A 19,586-nucleotide genomic window follows, 5' to 3' on the forward strand; every position below is an offset into this window, starting at 1 on the left:
TCCTCGCGCCCACACATTGACGAATAAACACAGAAATTGCGGCCCTATGAAAAACTATGGATTCTATGACGTCTCCTTATATATCGAGGAACGTTTCTACGGAAATGGCAGGATTTTCTTTTGGGATATGGCTATCTCCTTTCCCATGCACTATTCCTTCTTTACTGCATTCCTCGCGCCCACACATTGACGAATAAACACAGGAATTGCGTCCCTATTAAAAACTATGGATTCAATGACGTCTCCTTATAAATCGAGGAACGTTTCTACGGAAATGACAGGATTTTCTCTTGGGATACGACTATCTCCTTTCCGATGCACTATTCCTTCTTTACTGCATTCCTCGCGCCCCCACATTGACGAATAAACACAGAAATTGCGTCCCTATGAAAAACTATGGATTCTATGACGTCTCCTTCTAAATCGAGGAACGTTTCAATGGAAACGATAGGATTCTCTTTTGGGATACGACTATCTCCTTCCGATGCACAATTCCTTCTTTACTGCGTTACTCGCGCCCTCACAATGACGAATAAACACAGAAATTGCGTCCCTATGAAAAAACTATAGTTTCCATGACGTCGGCTTCTAAATCGAGGAACGTTTCTATGGAAACGACAGGATTTTCTTTTGGGTTACGCCTGTCTCCTTGCGATGCACTATTCTTTCTTTACTGCAATCCTCGCGCCCTCACATTGACGAATAGACACAGATATTGCGTCCCTATGAAAAAATATGGGTTCTATGACGTCTCCTTCTAAATCAGGGAAATTTCTATGGAAACGAAAGGATTATCTTCTGGGATACGCCTATCTCCTTTCCGATTCACTATTCCTCCTTTACTGCATTCCTCGCACCCACACATTGACGAATAAACACAGGATTTGCGTCCCCATGAAAAACTATGTATTCCATGACGTCAGCTTCTAAATCGAGGAACGTTTCTATGGAAACGACAGGATTTTCTTTTGGGTTACGCCTATCTCCTTTCCGATGCACTATTCCTTCTTTACTGCATTCCTCGCGCCCACATATTGACTAATAAACACAGAAATTGCGTCCCTATGAAAAACTATGGATTCTATGACGTCTCTTTCTCAATCAGCGAAATTTCTATGGAAACGACAGGATTATGTTCTGGGATACGCCTATCTCCTTTCCGATGCACTATTCCTTCTTTACTGCATTCCTCGCGCCCACACATTGACGAATAAACACAGGAATTGCGTTCCTATGAAAACTATGTATTCCATGACGTCACCTTCTAAATCGAGGAACGTTTCTATTGAAACGACAGGATTTTCTTTTGGGATACGCCTATCTCCTTTCCGATGCACTATTCCTTCTTTACTGCATTCCTCGCGCCCTTACATTGACGAATAAACACAGAAATTGCGTCACTATGAAAAACTATGGATTCCATGCCGTCTCCTTCTAAAACGCGGAACGTTTCAATGGAAACGACAGGATTTTCTTTTGGGATATGGCTATTTCCATTCCGATGCACTATTCCTTCTTTACTGCATTCCTCGGGTCCTCACATTGACGAATAAACACAGAAATTGCGTCCCTATGATAAACTATTGATTCTATGACGTCTCCTTCTAGATCGAGATACATTTCTATGGAATCGACAGGATTTTCTTTTGGGATACGGCTATCACCTTTCCGATGGACTATTCCTTCTTTATTGCATTCCTCGCGTCCACACATGGACGAATAAACTCAGAAATTGCGTCCATATGAAAAATTATGGATTCTATGACGTCTCCTTCTAAATCTGGGAAATTTCTATGGAAACGACAGGATTATCTTCTGGGATACGCCTATCTCCTTTCCGATTCACTATTCCTTCTTTACTGCATTCCTCGCGCCCACACATTGACGAATAAACACAGGAATTGCGTCCCTCTGAAAAACTATGTATTCCATGACGTCACCTTCTAAATCGAGGAACGTTACTATGGAAACGACGGGATTTTCTTGTGGGGTACGACTATCTCTTTCCTATGCACTATTCATTCTTTACTGCATTCCTTGCGCCCTCACATTGACGAATAAACACAGAAATTGCGGCCCTATGAAAAACTATGTATTCCATGACGCCACCTTCTAAATCGAGGAACGTTTCCATGGAAACGACAGGATTTTCTTTTGGGATACGACTATCTCCTTTCCGATGTTCTATTCATTCTTTACTGCGTTCCTCGCACCCACACATTGACGAATAAACACAGGAATTGCGTCCCTATGAAAAACTATGTATTCCATGACGTCAGCTTCTAAATCGAGGAACGTTTCTATGGAAACGACAGGATTTTCTTTTGGGTTACGCCTATCTCCTTTCCGATGCACTATTCCTTCTTTACTGCTTTCCTCGCGCCCTCACATTGACGAATAAACACAGAAATTGCGTCCCTATGAAAAACTATGGATTCAATGACGTCTTCTTCTAAATCAGGGAAATTCCTATGGAAACGACAGGATTATCTTCTGGGATACGCCTATTTCCTTTCCGATGCACTATTCCTTCTTTACTGCATTCCTCGCGCCCACACATTGACGAATAAACACAGGAATTGCGTCCCAATGAAAAACTATGTATTCCATGACGTCACCTTCTAAATCGAGGAACGTTTCTATGGAAACGACAGGATTTTCTTTTGGGATACGCCTATCATCTTTCCGATGCACTAATCCTTCTTTACTGCATTCCTCGCGCCCTCACATTGACGAATAAACACAGAAATTGCGTCACTATGAAAAACTATGGTTTCCATGCCGTCTCCTTCTAAATCAAAGGAACGTTTCTACGGAAATGACAGGATTTTCTCTTGGGATACGACTATCTCCTTTCCGATGCACTATTCCTTCTTTACTGCATTCCTGGCGTCCCCACATTGACGAATAAACTCAGAAATTGCGTCCTTATGAATAACTATGAATTCTATGACGTCTCCTTATAAATCGAGGAACGTTTCTATAGAAATGACAGGATTTTCTTTTGGGGTACGACTATCTCCTTTCCGATGCACTATTCCTTCTTTACTGCATTCCTCGCGCCCTCACATTGACAAATAAACACAGAAATTGCGTCCCTATGAAAAAACTATGGATTTTATGACGTCTCCTTCTAAATCGAGTAACGTTTCAATGGAATCGATAGGATTTTCTTTTGGGATACGGCTATCACCTTTCCGATGCACTATTCCTTCTTTACTGCATTCCTCGCGCCCACACATTGACGAATAAACACAGGAATTGCGTCCCTATGAAAAACTATGGATTCAATGACGTCTTCTTCTAAATCAGGGAAATTCCTATGGAAACGACAGGATTATCTTCTGGGATACGCCTATTTCCTTTCCGATGCACTATTCCTTCTTTACTGCATTCCTCGCGCCCACACATTGACGAATAAACACAGGAATTGCGTCCCAATGAAAAACTATGTATTCCATGACGTCACCTTCTAAATCGAGGAACGTTTCTATTGAAACGACAGGATTTTCTTTTGGGATACGCCTATCATCTTTCCGATGCACTAATCCTTCTTTACTGCATTCCTCGCGCCCTCACATTGACGAATAAACACAGAAATTGCGTCACTATGAAAAACTATGGTTTCCATGCCGTCTCCTTCTAAATCAAAGGAACGTTTCTACGGAAATGACAGGATTTTCTCTTGGGATACGACTATCTCCTTTCCGATGCACTATTCCTTCTTTACTGCATTCCTGGCGTCCCCACATTGACGAATAAACTCAGAAATTGCGTCCCTATGAATAACTATGAATTCTATGACGTCTCCTTATAAATCGAGGAACGTTTCTATAGAAATGACAGGATTTTCTTTTGGGGTACGACTATCTCCTTTCCGATGCACTATTCCTTCTTTACTGCATTCCTCGCGCCCTCACATTGACAAATAAACACAGAAATTGCGTCCCTATGAAAAAACTATGGATTTTATGACGTCTCCTTCTAAATCGAGTAACGTTTCAATGGAATCGATAGGATTTTCTTTTGGGATACGGCTATCACCTTTCCGATGCACTATTCCTTCTTTACTGCATTCCTCGCGCCCACACATTGACGAATAAACACAGGAATTGCGTCCCTATGAAAAACTATGGATTTTATGACGTCTCCTTCTAAATCGAGAAACGCTTCTACGGAAAAGACAGGATTTTCTTTTGGGATACGACTGTCTCCTTCCGATGCACTATTCCTTCTTTACTGCATTCCTCGCGCCCTCACATTGACGAATAAACACAGAAATTGCGTCCATATCAAAAACTATGGATACTATGACGTCTCCTTCTAAATCTGGGAAATTTCTATGGAAACGACAGGATTATCTTCTGGGATACGCCTATCTCCTTTCCGATTCACTATTCCTTCTTTACTGCATTCCTCGCGCCCACACATTGACGAATAAACACAGGAATTGCGTCCCTATGAAAAACTATGTATTCCATGACGTCACCTTCTAAATCGAGGAAAGTTTCTATGGAAACGACAGGATTTTCTTTTGGGATACGACTATCTCCTTTCCGATGTTCTATTCATTCTTTACTGCGTTCCTCGCACCCACACATTGACGAATAAACACAGGAATTGCGTCCCTATGAAAAACTATGTATTCCATGACGTCAGCTTCTAAATCGAGGAACGTTTCTATGGAAACGACAGGATTTTCTTTTGGGTTACGCCTATCTCCTTTCCGATGCACTATTCCTTCTTTACTGCTTTCCTCGCGCCCTCACATTGACGAATAAACACAGAAATTGCGTCCCTATGAAAAACTATGGATTCAATGACGTCTTCTTCTAAATCAGGGAAATTCCTATGGAAACGACAGGATTATCTTCTGGGATACGCCTATTTCCTTTCCGATGCACTATTCCTTCTTTACTGCATTCCTCGCGCCCACACATTGACGAATAAACACAGGAATTGCGTCCCAATGAAAAACTATGTATTCCATGACGTCACCTTCTAAATCGAGGAACGTTTCTATGGAAACGACAGGATTTTCTTTTGGGATACGCCTATCATCTTTCCGATGCACTAATCCTTCTTTACTGCATTCCTCGCGCCCTCACATTGACGAATAAACACAGAAATTGCGTCACTATGAAAAACTATGGTTTCCATGCCGTCTCCTTCTAAATCAAAGGAACGTTTCTACGGAAATGACAGGATTTTCTCTTGGGATACGACTATCTCCTTTCCGATGCACTATTCCTTCTTTACTGCATTCCTGGCGTCCCCACATTGACGAATAAACTCAGAAATTGCGTCCTTATGAATAACTATGAATTCTATGACGTCTCCTTATAAATCGAGGAACGTTTCTATAGAAATGACAGGATTTTCTTTTGGGGTACGACTATCTCCTTTCCGATGCACTATTCCTTCTTTACTGCATTCCTCGCGCCCTCACATTGACAAATAAACACAGAAATTGCGTCCCTATGAAAAAACTATGGATTTTATGACGTCTCCTTCTAAATCGAGTAACGTTTCAATGGAATCGATAGGATTTTCTTTTGGGATACGGCTATCACCTTTCCGATGCACTATTCCTTCTTTACTGCATTCCTCGCGCCCACACATTGACGAATAAACACAGGAATTGCGTCCCTATGAAAAACTATGGATTCAATGACGTCTTCTTCTAAATCAGGGAAATTCCTATGGAAACGACAGGATTATCTTCTGGGATACGCCTATTTCCTTTCCGATGCACTATTCCTTCTTTACTGCATTCCTCGCGCCCACACATTGACGAATAAACACAGGAATTGCGTCCCAATGAAAAACTATGTATTCCATGACGTCACCTTCTAAATCGAGGAACGTTTCTATTGAAACGACAGGATTTTCTTTTGGGATACGCCTATCATCTTTCCGATGCACTAATCCTTCTTTACTGCATTCCTCGCGCCCTCACATTGACGAATAAACACAGAAATTGCGTCACTATGAAAAACTATGGTTTCCATGCCGTCTCCTTCTAAATCAAAGGAACGTTTCTACGGAAATGACAGGATTTTCTCTTGGGATACGACTATCTCCTTTCCGATGCACTATTCCTTCTTTACTGCATTCCTGGCGTCCCCACATTGACGAATAAACTCAGAAATTGCGTCCCTATGAATAACTATGAATTCTATGACGTCTCCTTATAAATCGAGGAACGTTTCTATAGAAATGACAGGATTTTCTTTTGGGGTACGACTATCTCCTTTCCGATGCACTATTCCTTCTTTACTGCATTCCTCGCGCCCTCACATTGACAAATAAACACAGAAATTGCGTCCCTATGAAAAAACTATGGATTTTATGACGTCTCCTTCTAAATCGAGTAACGTTTCAATGGAATCGATAGGATTTTCTTTTGGGATACGGCTATCACCTTTCCGATGCACTATTCCTTCTTTACTGCATTCCTCGCGCCCACACATTGACGAATAAACACAGGAATTGCGTCCCTATGAAAAACTATGGATTTTATGACGTCTCCTTCTAAATCGAGAAACGCTTCTACGGAAAAGACAGGATTTTCTTTTGGGATACGACTGTCTCCTTCCGATGCACTATTCCTTCTTTACTGCATTCCTCGCGCCCTCACATTGACGAATAAACACAGAAATTGCGTCCATATCAAAAACTATGGATACTATGACGTCTCCTTCTAAATCTGGGAAATTTCTATGGAAACGACAGGATTATCTTCTGGGATACGCCTATCTCCTTTCCGATTCACTATTCCTTCTTTACTGCATTCCTCGCGCCCACACATTGACGAATAAACACAGGAATTGCGTCCCTATGAAAAACTATGTATTCCATGACGTCACCTTCTAAATCGAGGAAAGTTTCTATGGAAACGACAGGATTTTCTTTTGGGATACGACTATCTCCTTTCCGATGCACTATTCATTCTTTACTGCATTCCTCGCGCCCTAACATTGACGAATAAACACAGAAATTTCGGCCCTATGAAAAACTATGTATTCCATGACGCAAACTTCTAAATCGAGGAACGTTTCCATGGAAACGACAGGATTTTCTTTTGGGATATGACTATCTCTTTTCCGATGTTCCATTCATTCTTTACTGCGTTCCTCGCACCCACACATTGACGAATAAACACAGGAATTGCGTCCCTATGAAAAACTATGTATTCCATGACGTCAGCTTCTAAATCGAGGAACGTTTCTATGGAAACGACAGGATTTTCTTTTGGGTTACGCCTATCTCCTTTCCGATGCACTATTCCTTCTTTACTGCATTCCTCGCGCACTCACATTGACGAATAAACACAGGAATTGCGTCCCTATGAAAAACTATGTGTTCCATGACGTCATCATCTAAATCGAGGAACAGGATTTTCTTTTGGGATACGCCTATCTCCTTTCCGATGCACTAATCCTTCTTTACTGCATTCCTCGCGCCCTCACATTGACGAATAAACACAGAAATTGCGTCCCTATGAAAAACTATTGATTCTATGACGTCTCCTTCTAAATCGAGATACATTTCTACGGAATCGACAGGATTTTCTTTTGGGATACGGCTATCACCTTTCCGATGCACTATTCCTCCTTTATTGCATTCCTCGCGTCCACACATTGACGAATAAACACAGAAATTGCGTCCATATGAAAAACTATGGATTCTATGACGTCTCCTTCTAAATCGAGAAACGCTTCTATGGAAAAGACAGGATTTTCTTTTGGGATACGACTGTCTCCTTCCGATGCACTATTCCTTCTTTACTGCATTCCTCGCGCCCTCACATTGACGAATAAACACAGAAATTGCGTCCATATGAAAAACTATGGATTCTATGACGTCTCCTTCTAAATCTGGGAAATTTCTATGGTCACGACAGGATTATCTTCTGGGATACGCCTATCTCCATTCCGATGCACTATTCCTTCTTTACTGCATTCCTCGCGCCCACACATTGACGAATAAACACAGGAATTGTTTCCCTATGAAAAACTATGGATTCTATGACGTCTCCTTATAAATCGAGGAACGTTTCTACGGAAATGACAGGATTTTCTCTTGGGATACGACTATCTCCTTTCCGATGCACCATTGTTTCTTTACTGCATTCCTGGCGCCCTCACAATGACGAATAAACACAGAAATTGCGTCCCCATGAAAAACTATGGGTTCTATGACGTCTCCTTCTAAATCTGGGAAATTTCTATGGTCACGACAGGATTATCTTCTGGGATACGCCTATCTCCATTCCGATGCACTATTCCTTCTTTACTGCATTCCTCGCGCCCACACATTGACGAATAAACACAGGATTTGCGTCCCTATGAAAAACTATGTATTCCATGACGTCTGCTTCTAAATCGAGGAACGTTTCTATGGAAACGACAGGATTTTCTTTTGGGTTACGCCTATCTCCTTTCCGATGCACTATTCCTTCTTTACTGCATTCCTCACGCCCTCACATTGGCGAATAAACACAGAAATTGCGTCCCTATGAAAAACTATGGATTCTATGACGTCTCCTTCTAAATCAGGGAAATTTCTATGGAAACGACAGTATTATCTTCTGGGATACGCCTATCTCCTTTCCGATGCACTATTCCTTCTTTACGGCATTCCTCGCGCCCACACATTGACGAATAAACACAGAAATTGCGGCCCTATGAAAAACTATGGATTCTATGACGTCTCCTTATATATCGAGGAACGTTTCTACGGAAATGGCAGGATTTTCTTTTGGGATATGGCTATCTCCTTTCCCATGCACTATTCCTTCTTTACTGCATTCCTCGCGCCCACACATTGACGAATAAACACAGGAATTGCGTCCCTATTAAAAACTATGGATTCAATGACGTCTCCTTATAAATCGAGGAACGTTTCTACGGAAATGACAGGATTTTCTCTTGGGATACGACTATCTCCTTTCCGATGCACTATTCCTTCTTTACTGCATTCCTCGCGCCCCCACATTGACGAATAAACACAGAAATTGCGTCCCTATGAAAAACTATGGATTCTATGACGTCTCCTTCTAAATCGAGGAACGTTTCAATGGAAACGATAGGATTCTCTTTTGGGATACGACTATCTCCTTCCGATGCACAATTCCTTCTTTACTGCGTTACTCGCGCCCTCACAATGACGAATAAACACAGAAATTGCGTCCCTATGAAAAAACTATAGATTCCATGACGTCGGCTTCTAAATCGAGGAACGTTTCTATGGAAACGACAGGATTTTCTTTTGGGTTACGCCTGTCTCCTTGCGATGCACTATTCCTTCTTTACTGCAATCCTCGCGCCCTCACATTGACGAATAAACACAGATATTGCGTCCCTATGAAAAAATATGGGTTCTATGGCGTCTCCTTCTAAATCAGGGAAATTTCTATGGAAACGAAAGGATTATCTTCTGGGATACGCCTATCTCCTTTCCGATTCACTATTCCTCCTTTACTGCATTCCTCGCACCCACACATTGACGAATAAACACAGGATTTGCGTCCCCATGAAAAACTATGTATTCCATGACGTCAGCTTCTAAATCGAGGAACGTTTCTATGGAAACGACAGGATTTTCTTTTGGGTTACGCCTATCTCCTTTCCGATGCACTATTCCTTCTTTACTGCATTCCTCGCGCCCACATATTGACTAATAAACACAGAAATTGCGTCCCTATGAAAAACTATGGATTCTATGACGTCTCTTTCTAAATCAGGGAAATTTCTATGGAAACGACAGGATTATGTTCTGGGATACGCCTATCTCCTTTCCGATGCACTATTCCTTCTTTACTGCATTCCTCGCGCCCACACATTGACGAATAAACACAGGAATTGCGTTCCTATGAAAACTATGTATTCCATGACGTCACCTTCTAAATCGAGGAACGTTTCTATTGAAACGACAGGATTTTCTTTTGGGATACGCCTATCTCCTTTCCGATGCACTATTCCTTCTTTACTGCATTCCTCGCGCCCTTACATTGACGAATAAACACAGAAATTGCGTCACTATGAAAAACTATGGATTCCATGCCGTCTCCTTCTAAAACGCGGAACGTTTCAATGGAAACGACAGGATTTTCTTTTGGGATATGGCTATTTCCTTTCCGATGCACTATTCCTTCTTTACTGCATTCCTCGGGTCCTCACATTGACGAATAAACACAGAAATTGCGTCCCTATGATAAACTATTGATTCTATGACGTCTCCTTCTAGATCGAGATACATTTCTATGGAATCGACAGGATTTTCTTTTGGGATACGGCTATCACCTTTCCGATGGACTATTCCTTCTTTATTGCATTCCTCGCGTCCACACATGGACGAATAAACTCAGAAATTGCGTCCATATGAAAAATTATGGATTCTATGACGTCTCCTTCTAAATCTGGGAAATTTCTATGGAAACGACAGGATTATCTTCTGGGATACGCCTATCTCCTTTCCGATTCACTATTCCTTCTTTACTGCATTCCTCGCGCCCACACATTGACGAATAAACACAGGAATTGCGTCCCTCTGAAAAACTATGTATTCCATGACGTCACCTTCTAAATCGAGGAACGTTACTATGGAAACGACGGGATTTTCTTTTGGGGTACGACTATCTCTTTCCTATGCACTATTCATTCTTTACTGCATTCCTTGCGCCCTCACATTGACGAATAAACACAGAAATTGCGGCCCTATGAAAAACTATGTATTCCATGACGCCACCTTCTAAATCGAGGAACGTTTCCATGGAAACGACAGGATTTTCTTTTGGGATACGACTATCTCCTTTCCGATGTTCTATTCATTCTTTACTGCGTTCCTCGCACCCACACATTGACGAATAAACACAGGAATTGCGTCCCTATGAAAAACTATGTATTCCATGACGTCAGCTTCTAAATCGAGGAACGTTTCTATTGAAACGACAGGATTTTCTTTTGGGTTACGCCTATCTCCTTTCCGATGCACTATTCCTTCTTTACTGCTTTCCTCGCGCCCTCACATTGACGAATAAACACAGAAATTGCGTCCCTATGAAAAACTATGGATTCAATGACGTCTTCTTCTAAATCAGGGAAATTCCTATGGAAACGACAGGATTATCTTCTGGGATACGCCTATTTCCTTTCCGATGCACTATTCCTTCTTTACTGCATTCCTCGCGCCCACACATTGACGAATAAACACAGGAATTGCGTCCCAATGAAAAACTATGTATTCCATGACGTCACCTTCTAAATCGAGGAACGTTTCTATGGAAACGACAGGATTTTCTTTTGGGAAACGCCTATCATCTTTCCGATGCACTATTCCTTCTTTACTGCATTCCTCGCGCCCTCACATTGACGAATAAACACAGAAATTGCGTCACTATGAAAAACTATGGTTTCCATGCCGTCTCCTTCTAAATCAAAGGAACGTTTCTACGGAAATGACAGGATTTTCTCTTGGGATACGACTATCTCCTTTCCGATGCACTATTCCTTCTTTACTGCATTCCTGGCGTCCCCACATTGACGAATAAACTCAGAAATTGCGTCCTTATGAATAACTATGAATTCTATGACGTCTCCTTATAAATCGAGGAACGTTTCTATAGAAATGACAGGATTTTCTTTTGGGGTACGACTATCTCCTTTCCGATGCACTATTCCTTCTTTACTGCATTCCTCGCGCCCTCACATTGACAAATAAACACAGAAATTGCGTCCCTATGAAAAAACTATGGATTTTATGACGTCTCCTTCTAAATCGAGTAACGTTTCAATGGAATCGATAGGATTTTCTTTTGGGATACGGCTATCACCTTTCCGATGCACTATTCCTTCTTTACTGCATTCCTCGCGCCCACACATTGACGAATAAACACAGGAATTGCGTCCCTATGAAAAACTATGGATTCAATGACGTCTTCTTCTAAATCAGGGAAATTCCTATGGAAACGACAGGATTATCTTCTGGGATACGCCTATTTCCTTTCCGATGCACTATTCCTTCTTTACTGCATTCCTCGCGCCCACACATTGACGAATAAACACAGGAATTGCGTCCCAATGAAAAACTATGTATTCCATGACGTCACCTTCTAAATCGAGGAACGTTTCTATTGAAACGACAGGATTTTCTTTTGGGATACGCCTATCATCTTTCCGATGCACTAATCCTTCTTTACTGCATTCCTCGCGCCCTCACATTGACGAATAAACACAGAAATTGCGTCACTATGAAAAACTATGGTTTCCATGCCGTCTCCTTCTAAATCAAAGGAACGTTTCTACGGAAATGACAGGATTTTCTCTTGGGATACGACTATCTCCTTTCCGATGCACTATTCCTTCTTTACTGCATTCCTGGCGTCCCCACATTGACGAATAAACTCAGAAATTGCGTCCCTATGAATAACTATGAATTCTATGACGTCTCCTTATAAATCGAGGAACGTTTCTATAGAAATGACAGGATTTTCTTTTGGGGTACGACTATCTCCTTTCCGATGCACTATTCCTTCTTTACTGCATTCCTCGCGCCCTCACATTGACAAATAAACACAGAAATTGCGTCCCTATGAAAAAACTATGGATTTTATGACGTCTCCTTCTAAATCGAGTAACGTTTCAATGGAATCGATAGGATTTTCTTTTGGGATACGGCTATCACCTTTCCGATGCACTATTCCTTCTTTACTGCATTCCTCGCGCCCACACATTGACGAATAAACACAGGAATTGCGTCCCTATGAAAAACTATGGATTTTATGACGTCTCCTTCTAAATCGAGAAACGCTTCTACGGAAAAGACAGGATTTTCTTTTGGGATACGACTGTCTCCTTCCGATGCACTATTCCTTCTTTACTGCATTCCTCGCGCCCTCACATTGACGAATAAACACAGAAATTGCGTCCATATCAAAAACTATGGATACTATGACGTCTCCTTCTAAATCTGGGAAATTTCTATGGAAACGACAGGATTATCTTCTGGGATACGCCTATCTCCTTTCCGATTCACTATTCCTTCTTTACTGCATTCCTCGCGCCCACACATTGACGAATAAACACAGGAATTGCGTCCCTATGAAAAACTATGTATTCCATGACGTCACCTTCTAAATCGAGGAAAGTTTCTATGGAAACGACAGGATTTTCTTTTGGGATACGACTATCTCCTTTCCGATGCACTATTCATTCTTTACTGCATTCCTCGCGCCCTAACATTGACGAATAAACACAGAAATTTCGGCCCTATGAAAAACTATGTATTCCATGACGCAAACTTCTAAATCGAGGAACGTTTCCATGGAAACGACAGGATTTTCTTTTGGGATATGACTATCTCTTTTCCGATGTTCCATTCATTCTTTACTGCGTTCCTCGCACCCACACATTGACGAATAAACACAGGAATTGCGTCCCTATGAAAAACTATGTATTCCATGACGTCAGCTTCTAAATCGAGGAACGTTTCTATGGAAACGACAGGATTTTCTTTTGGGTTACGCCTATCTCCTTTCCGATGCACTATTCCTTCTTTACTGCATTCCTCGCGCACTCACATTGACGAATAAACACAGGAATTGCGTCCCTATGAAAAACTATGTGTTCCATGACGTCATCTTCTAAATCGAGGAACAGGATTTTCTTTTGGGATACGCCTATCTCCTTTCCGATGCACTAATCCTTCTTTACTGCATTCCTCGCGCCCTCACATTGACGAATAAACACAGAAATTGCGTCCCTATGAAAAACTATTGATTCTATGACGTCTCCTTCTAAATCGAGATACATTTCTACGGAATCGACAGGATTTTCTTTTGGGATACGGCTATCACCTTTCCGATGCACTATTCCTCCTTTATTGCATTCCTCGCGTCCACACATTGACGAATAAACACAGAAATTGCGTCCATATGAAAAACTATGGATTCTATGACGTCTCCTTCTAAATCGAGAAACGCTTCTATGGAAAAGACAGGATTTTCTTTTGGGATACGACTGTCTCCTTCCGATGCACTATTCCTTCTTTACTGCATTCCTCGCGCCCTCACATTGACGAATAAACACAGAAATTGCGTCCATATGAAAAACTATGGATTCTATGACGTCTCCTTCTAAATCTGGGAAATTTCTATGGTCACGACAGGATTATCTTCTGGGATACGCCTATCTCCATTCCGATGCACTATTCCTTCTTTACTGCATTCCTCGCGCCCACACATTGACGAATAAACACAGGAATTGTTTCCCTATGAAAAACTATGGATTCTATGACGTCTCCTTATAAATCGAGGAACGTTTCTACGGAAATGACAGGATTTTCTCTTGGGATACGACTATCTCCTTTCCGATGCACCATTGTTTCTTTACTGCATTCCTGGCGCCCTCACAATGACGAATAAACACAGAAATTGCGTCCCCATGAAAAACTATGGGTTCTATGACGTCTCCTTCTAAATCTGGGAAATTTCTATGGTCACGACAGGATTATCTTCTGGGATACGCCTATCTCCATTCCGATGCACTATTCCTTCTTTACTGCATTCCTCGCGCCCACACATTGACGAATAAACACAGAAATTGCGTCACTATGAAAAACTATGGATTCCATGCCGTCTCCTTCTAAAACGCGGAACGTTTCAATGGAAACGACATGATTTTCTTTTGGGATATGGCTATCTCCTTTCCGATGCACTATTCCTTCTTTACTGCATTCCTCGCGTCCTCACATTGACGAATAAACACAGAAATTGCGTCCCTATGAAAAACTATTGATTCTATGACGTCTCCTTCTAAATCGAGATACATTTCTACGGAATCGACAGGATTTTCTTTTGGGATACGGCTATCACCTTTCCGATGCACTATTCCTCCTTTATTGCATTCCTCGCGTCCACACATGGTTGAATAAACTCAGAAATTGCGCCCATATGAAAAACTATGGATTCTATGACGTCTCCTTCTAAATCTGGGAAATTTCTATGGAAACGACAGGATTATCTTCTGGGATACGCCTATCTCCTTTCCGATTCACTATTCCTTCTTTACTGCATTCCTCGCGCCCACACATTGACGAATAAACACAGGAATTGCGTCCCTATGAAAAACTATGTATTCCATGACGTCACCTTCTAAATCGAGGAAAGTTTCTATGGAAACGACAGGATTTTCTTTTGGGATACGATTATCTCCGTTCCGATGCACTATTCATTCTTTACTGCATTCCTCGCGCCCTCAAATTGACGAATAAACACAGAAATTGCGGCCCTATGAAAAACTATGTATTCCATGACGCCACCTTCTAAATCGAGGAACGTTTCCATGGAAACGACAGGATTTTCTTTTGGGATACGACTATCTCCTTTCCGATGTTCTATTCATTCTTTACTGCGTTCCTCGCACCCACAAATTGACGAATAAACACAGGAATTGCGTCCCTATGATAAACTATGTATTCCATGACGTCAGCTTCTGAATCGAGGAACGTTTCTATGGAAACGACAGGATTTTCTTTTGGGTTACGCCTATCTCCTTTCCGATGCACTATTCCTTCTTTACTGCATTCCTCGCGCCCTCACATTGACGAATAAACACAGAAATTGCGTCCCTATGAAAAACTATGGATTCTATGACGTCTCCTTCTAAATCAGGGAAATTTCTATGGAAACGACAGGATTATCTTCTGGGATACGCCTATCTCCTTTCCGATGCACTATTCCTTCTTTACTGCATTCCTCGCGCCCACACATTGACGAATAAACACAGGAATTGCGTCCCTATGAAAAACTATGTATTCCATGACGTCACCTTCTAAATCGAGGAACGTTTCTATAGAAATGACAGGATTTTTTTTGGGGTACGACTATCTCCTTTCCGATGCACTATTCCTTCCTTACTGCATTCCTCGCGCCCTCACATTGACAAATAAACACAGAAATTGCGTCCCTATGAGAAAACTATGGATTTTATGACGTCTCCTGCTAAATCGAGTAACGTTTCAATGGAATCGATAGGATTTTCTTTTGGGATACGGCTATCACCTTTCCGATGCACTAATCCTTCTTTACTGCATTCCTCGCGCCCACACATTGACGAATAAACACAGGAATTGCGTCCCTATGAAAAACTATGGATTTTATGACGTCTCCTTCTAAATCGAGAAACGCTTCTATGGAAAAGACAGGATTTTCTATTGGGATACGACTGTCTCCTTCCGATGCACTATTCCTTCTTTACTGCATTCCTCGCGCCCTCACATTGACGAATAAACACAGAAATTGCGTCCATATGAAAAACTATGGATTCTATGACGTATCCTTCTAAATCTGGGAAATTTCTATGGAAACGACAGGATTATCTTCTGGGATACGCCTATCTCCTTTCCTATTCACTATTCCTTCTTTACTGCATTCCTCGCGCCCACACATTGACGAATAAACACAGGAATTGCGTCCCTATGAAAAACTATGTATTCCATGACGCCACATTCTAAATCGAGGATCGTTTCCATGGAAACGACAGGATTTTCATTTGGGATATGACTATCTCCTTTCCGATGTTCTATTCATTCTTTACTGCGTTCCTCGCACCCACACATTGACGAATAAACACAGGAATTGCGTCCCTATGAAAAACTATGTATTCCATGACGTCAGCTTCTAAATCGAGGAACGTTTCTATGGAAACGACAGGATTTTATTTTGGGTTACGCCTATCTCCTTTCCGATACACCATTCCTTCTTTACTGCATTCCTCGCGCCCTCACATTGACGAATAAACACAGATATTGCGTCCCTATGAAAAACTATGGATTCTATGACGTCTCCTTCTAAATCAGGGAAATTTCTATGGAAACGACAGGATTATCTTCTGGGATACGCCTATCTCCTTTCCGATGCACTATTCCTTCTTTACTGCATTCCTCGCACGCACACATTGTCGAATAAACACAGGAATTGCGTCCCTATGAAGAACTATGTATTCCATGACGTCACCTTCTAAATCGAGGAACGTTTCTATTGAAACGACAGGATTTTCTTTTGGGATACGCCTATCTCCATTCCGATGCACTAATCCTTCTTTACTGCATTCCTCGCGCCCTCACATTGACGAATAAACACAGAAATTGCGTCACTATGAAAAACTATGCATTCCATGCCGTCTCCTTCTAAATCGAGGAATGTTTCAATGGAAACGATTGGATTTTCTTTTGGGATATGGCTATCACCTTTCCGATGCACTATTCCTTCTTTACTGCATTCCTCGCGCCCTCACATTGACGAGTAAACACAGAAATTGCGTCCCTATGAAAAACTATTGATTCTATGACGTCTCCTTCTAAATCGAGATACATTTCTATGGAAACGACAGGATTTACTCTGGGGATACGACTATCTCCTTCCGATGCACTATTCTTTCTTTACAGCATTCCTCGCGCCCTCACATTGACGAATAAACACAGAAATTGCGTACCTATGAAAAAACTATGGATTTTATGACGTCTCCTTCTAAATCGAGAAACGCTTCTATGGAAAAGGTAGGATTTTCTTTTGGGATACGACTGTCTCCTTCCGAAGCACTATTCCTTCTTTACTGCATTCCTCGCGCCCTCACATTGACGAATAAACACAGAAATTGCGTCCATATGAAAAACTATTGATTCTATGACGTCTCCTTCTAAATCTGGGAAATTTCTATGGAAACGACAGGATTATCTTCTGGGATACGCCTATCTCCTTTCCGATTCACTATTCCTTCTTTACTGCATACCTCGCGCCCACACATTGACGAATAAACACAGGAATTGCGTCCCTATGAAAAACTATGTATTCCATGACGTCACCTTCTAAATCGAGGAAAGTTTCTATGGAAACGACAGGATTTTCTTTTGGGATACGACTATCTCCTTTCCGATGCACTATTCATTCTTTACTGCATTCCTCGCGCCCTCACATTGACGAATAAACACAGAAATTGCGGCCCTATGAAAAACTATGTATTCCATGACGCCACCTTCTAAATCGAGGAACGTTTCCATGGAAACGACAGGATTTTCTTTTGGGATACGACTATCTCCTTCCGATGCACTATTCCTTCTTTACTGCGTTCCTCGCGCCCTCACAATGACGAATAAACACAGAAATTACGTCCCTATGAAAAAACTATAGATTCTATGACGTCTCCTTCTAAATCGAGTAACGTTTCGATGGAAACGACAGGATTTTCTTTTGGGATACGACTATCTCCTTGCGATGCACTATTCCTTTTTTACTGCATTCCTCGCGCCCTCACATTGACGAATAAACACAGAAATTGCGTCCCTATGAAAAACTATGGGTTCTATGACGTCTCCTTCTAAATCAGGGAAATTTCTATGGAGACGACAGGATTATCTTCTGGGATACGCCTACCTCCTTTCCGATTCTCTATTCCTTCTTTACTGCATTCCTCGCACCCACACATTGACGAATAAACACAGGAATTGCGTCCCTATGAAAAACTATGTATTCCATGACGTCGGCTTCTAAATCGAGGAACGTTTCTATGGAAACGACAGGATTTTCTTTTGGGTTACGCCTATCTCCTTTCCGATGCACTATTCCATCTTTACTGCATTCCTCGCGCCCTCACATTGCCGAATAAACACAGAAATTGCGTCCCTATGAAAAACCTATGGATTCTATGACGTCTCCTTCTAAATCAGGGAAATTTCAATGGAAACGACAGGATTATCTTCTGGGATACGCCTATCTCCTTTCCGATGCACTATTCCTTCTTTACTGCATTCCTCGCGCCCACACATTGACGAATAAACACAGGAATTGCGTCCCTATGAAAAACCATGTATTCCATGACGTCACCTTCTAAATCGAGGAACGTTTCTATTGAAACGACAGGATTTTCTTTTGGGATACGCCTATCTCCTTTCCGATGCACTATTCCTTCTTTACTACATTCCTCGCGCCCTTACATTGACGAATAAACACAGAAATTGCGTCACTATGAAAAACTATGGATTCCATGCCGTCTCCTTCTAAATCGAGGAACGTTGCAATTGAAACGACAGGGTTTTCTTTTGGGATATGGCTATCACCTTTCCGATGCACTATTCCTTCTTTACTGCATTCCTCGCGCCCTCACATTGACGAATAAACACAGAAATTGCGTCTCTATGAAAAACTATTGATTCTATGACGTCTCCTTCTAAATCGAGTAACGTTTCAATGGAATCGACAGGAGCTTCTTTTGGGATACGGCTATCACCTTTCCGATCCACTATTCATTCTTTACTGCATTCCTCGCGCCCTCACATTGACAAATAAACTCAGAAATTGCGTCCCTATGAAAAAACTATGGATTTTATGACGTCTCCTTCTAAATCGAGTAACGTTTCAATGGAATCGACAGGAGTTTCTTTTGGGATACGGCTATCACCTTTCCGATGCACTATTCCTTCTTTACTGCATTCCTCGCGCCCACATATGGACGAATAAACTCAGAAATTGCGTCCCTATGTAAAACTATGAATTCTATGACGTCTCCTTATAAAACGAGGAACGTTTC

Source organism: Schistocerca cancellata, unplaced genomic scaffold, assembly GCF_023864275.1.
Source record: "Schistocerca cancellata isolate TAMUIC-IGC-003103 unplaced genomic scaffold, iqSchCanc2.1 HiC_scaffold_718, whole genome shotgun sequence".
In the NCBI taxonomy this organism is placed as follows: domain Eukaryota; kingdom Metazoa; phylum Arthropoda; class Insecta; order Orthoptera; family Acrididae; genus Schistocerca; species Schistocerca cancellata.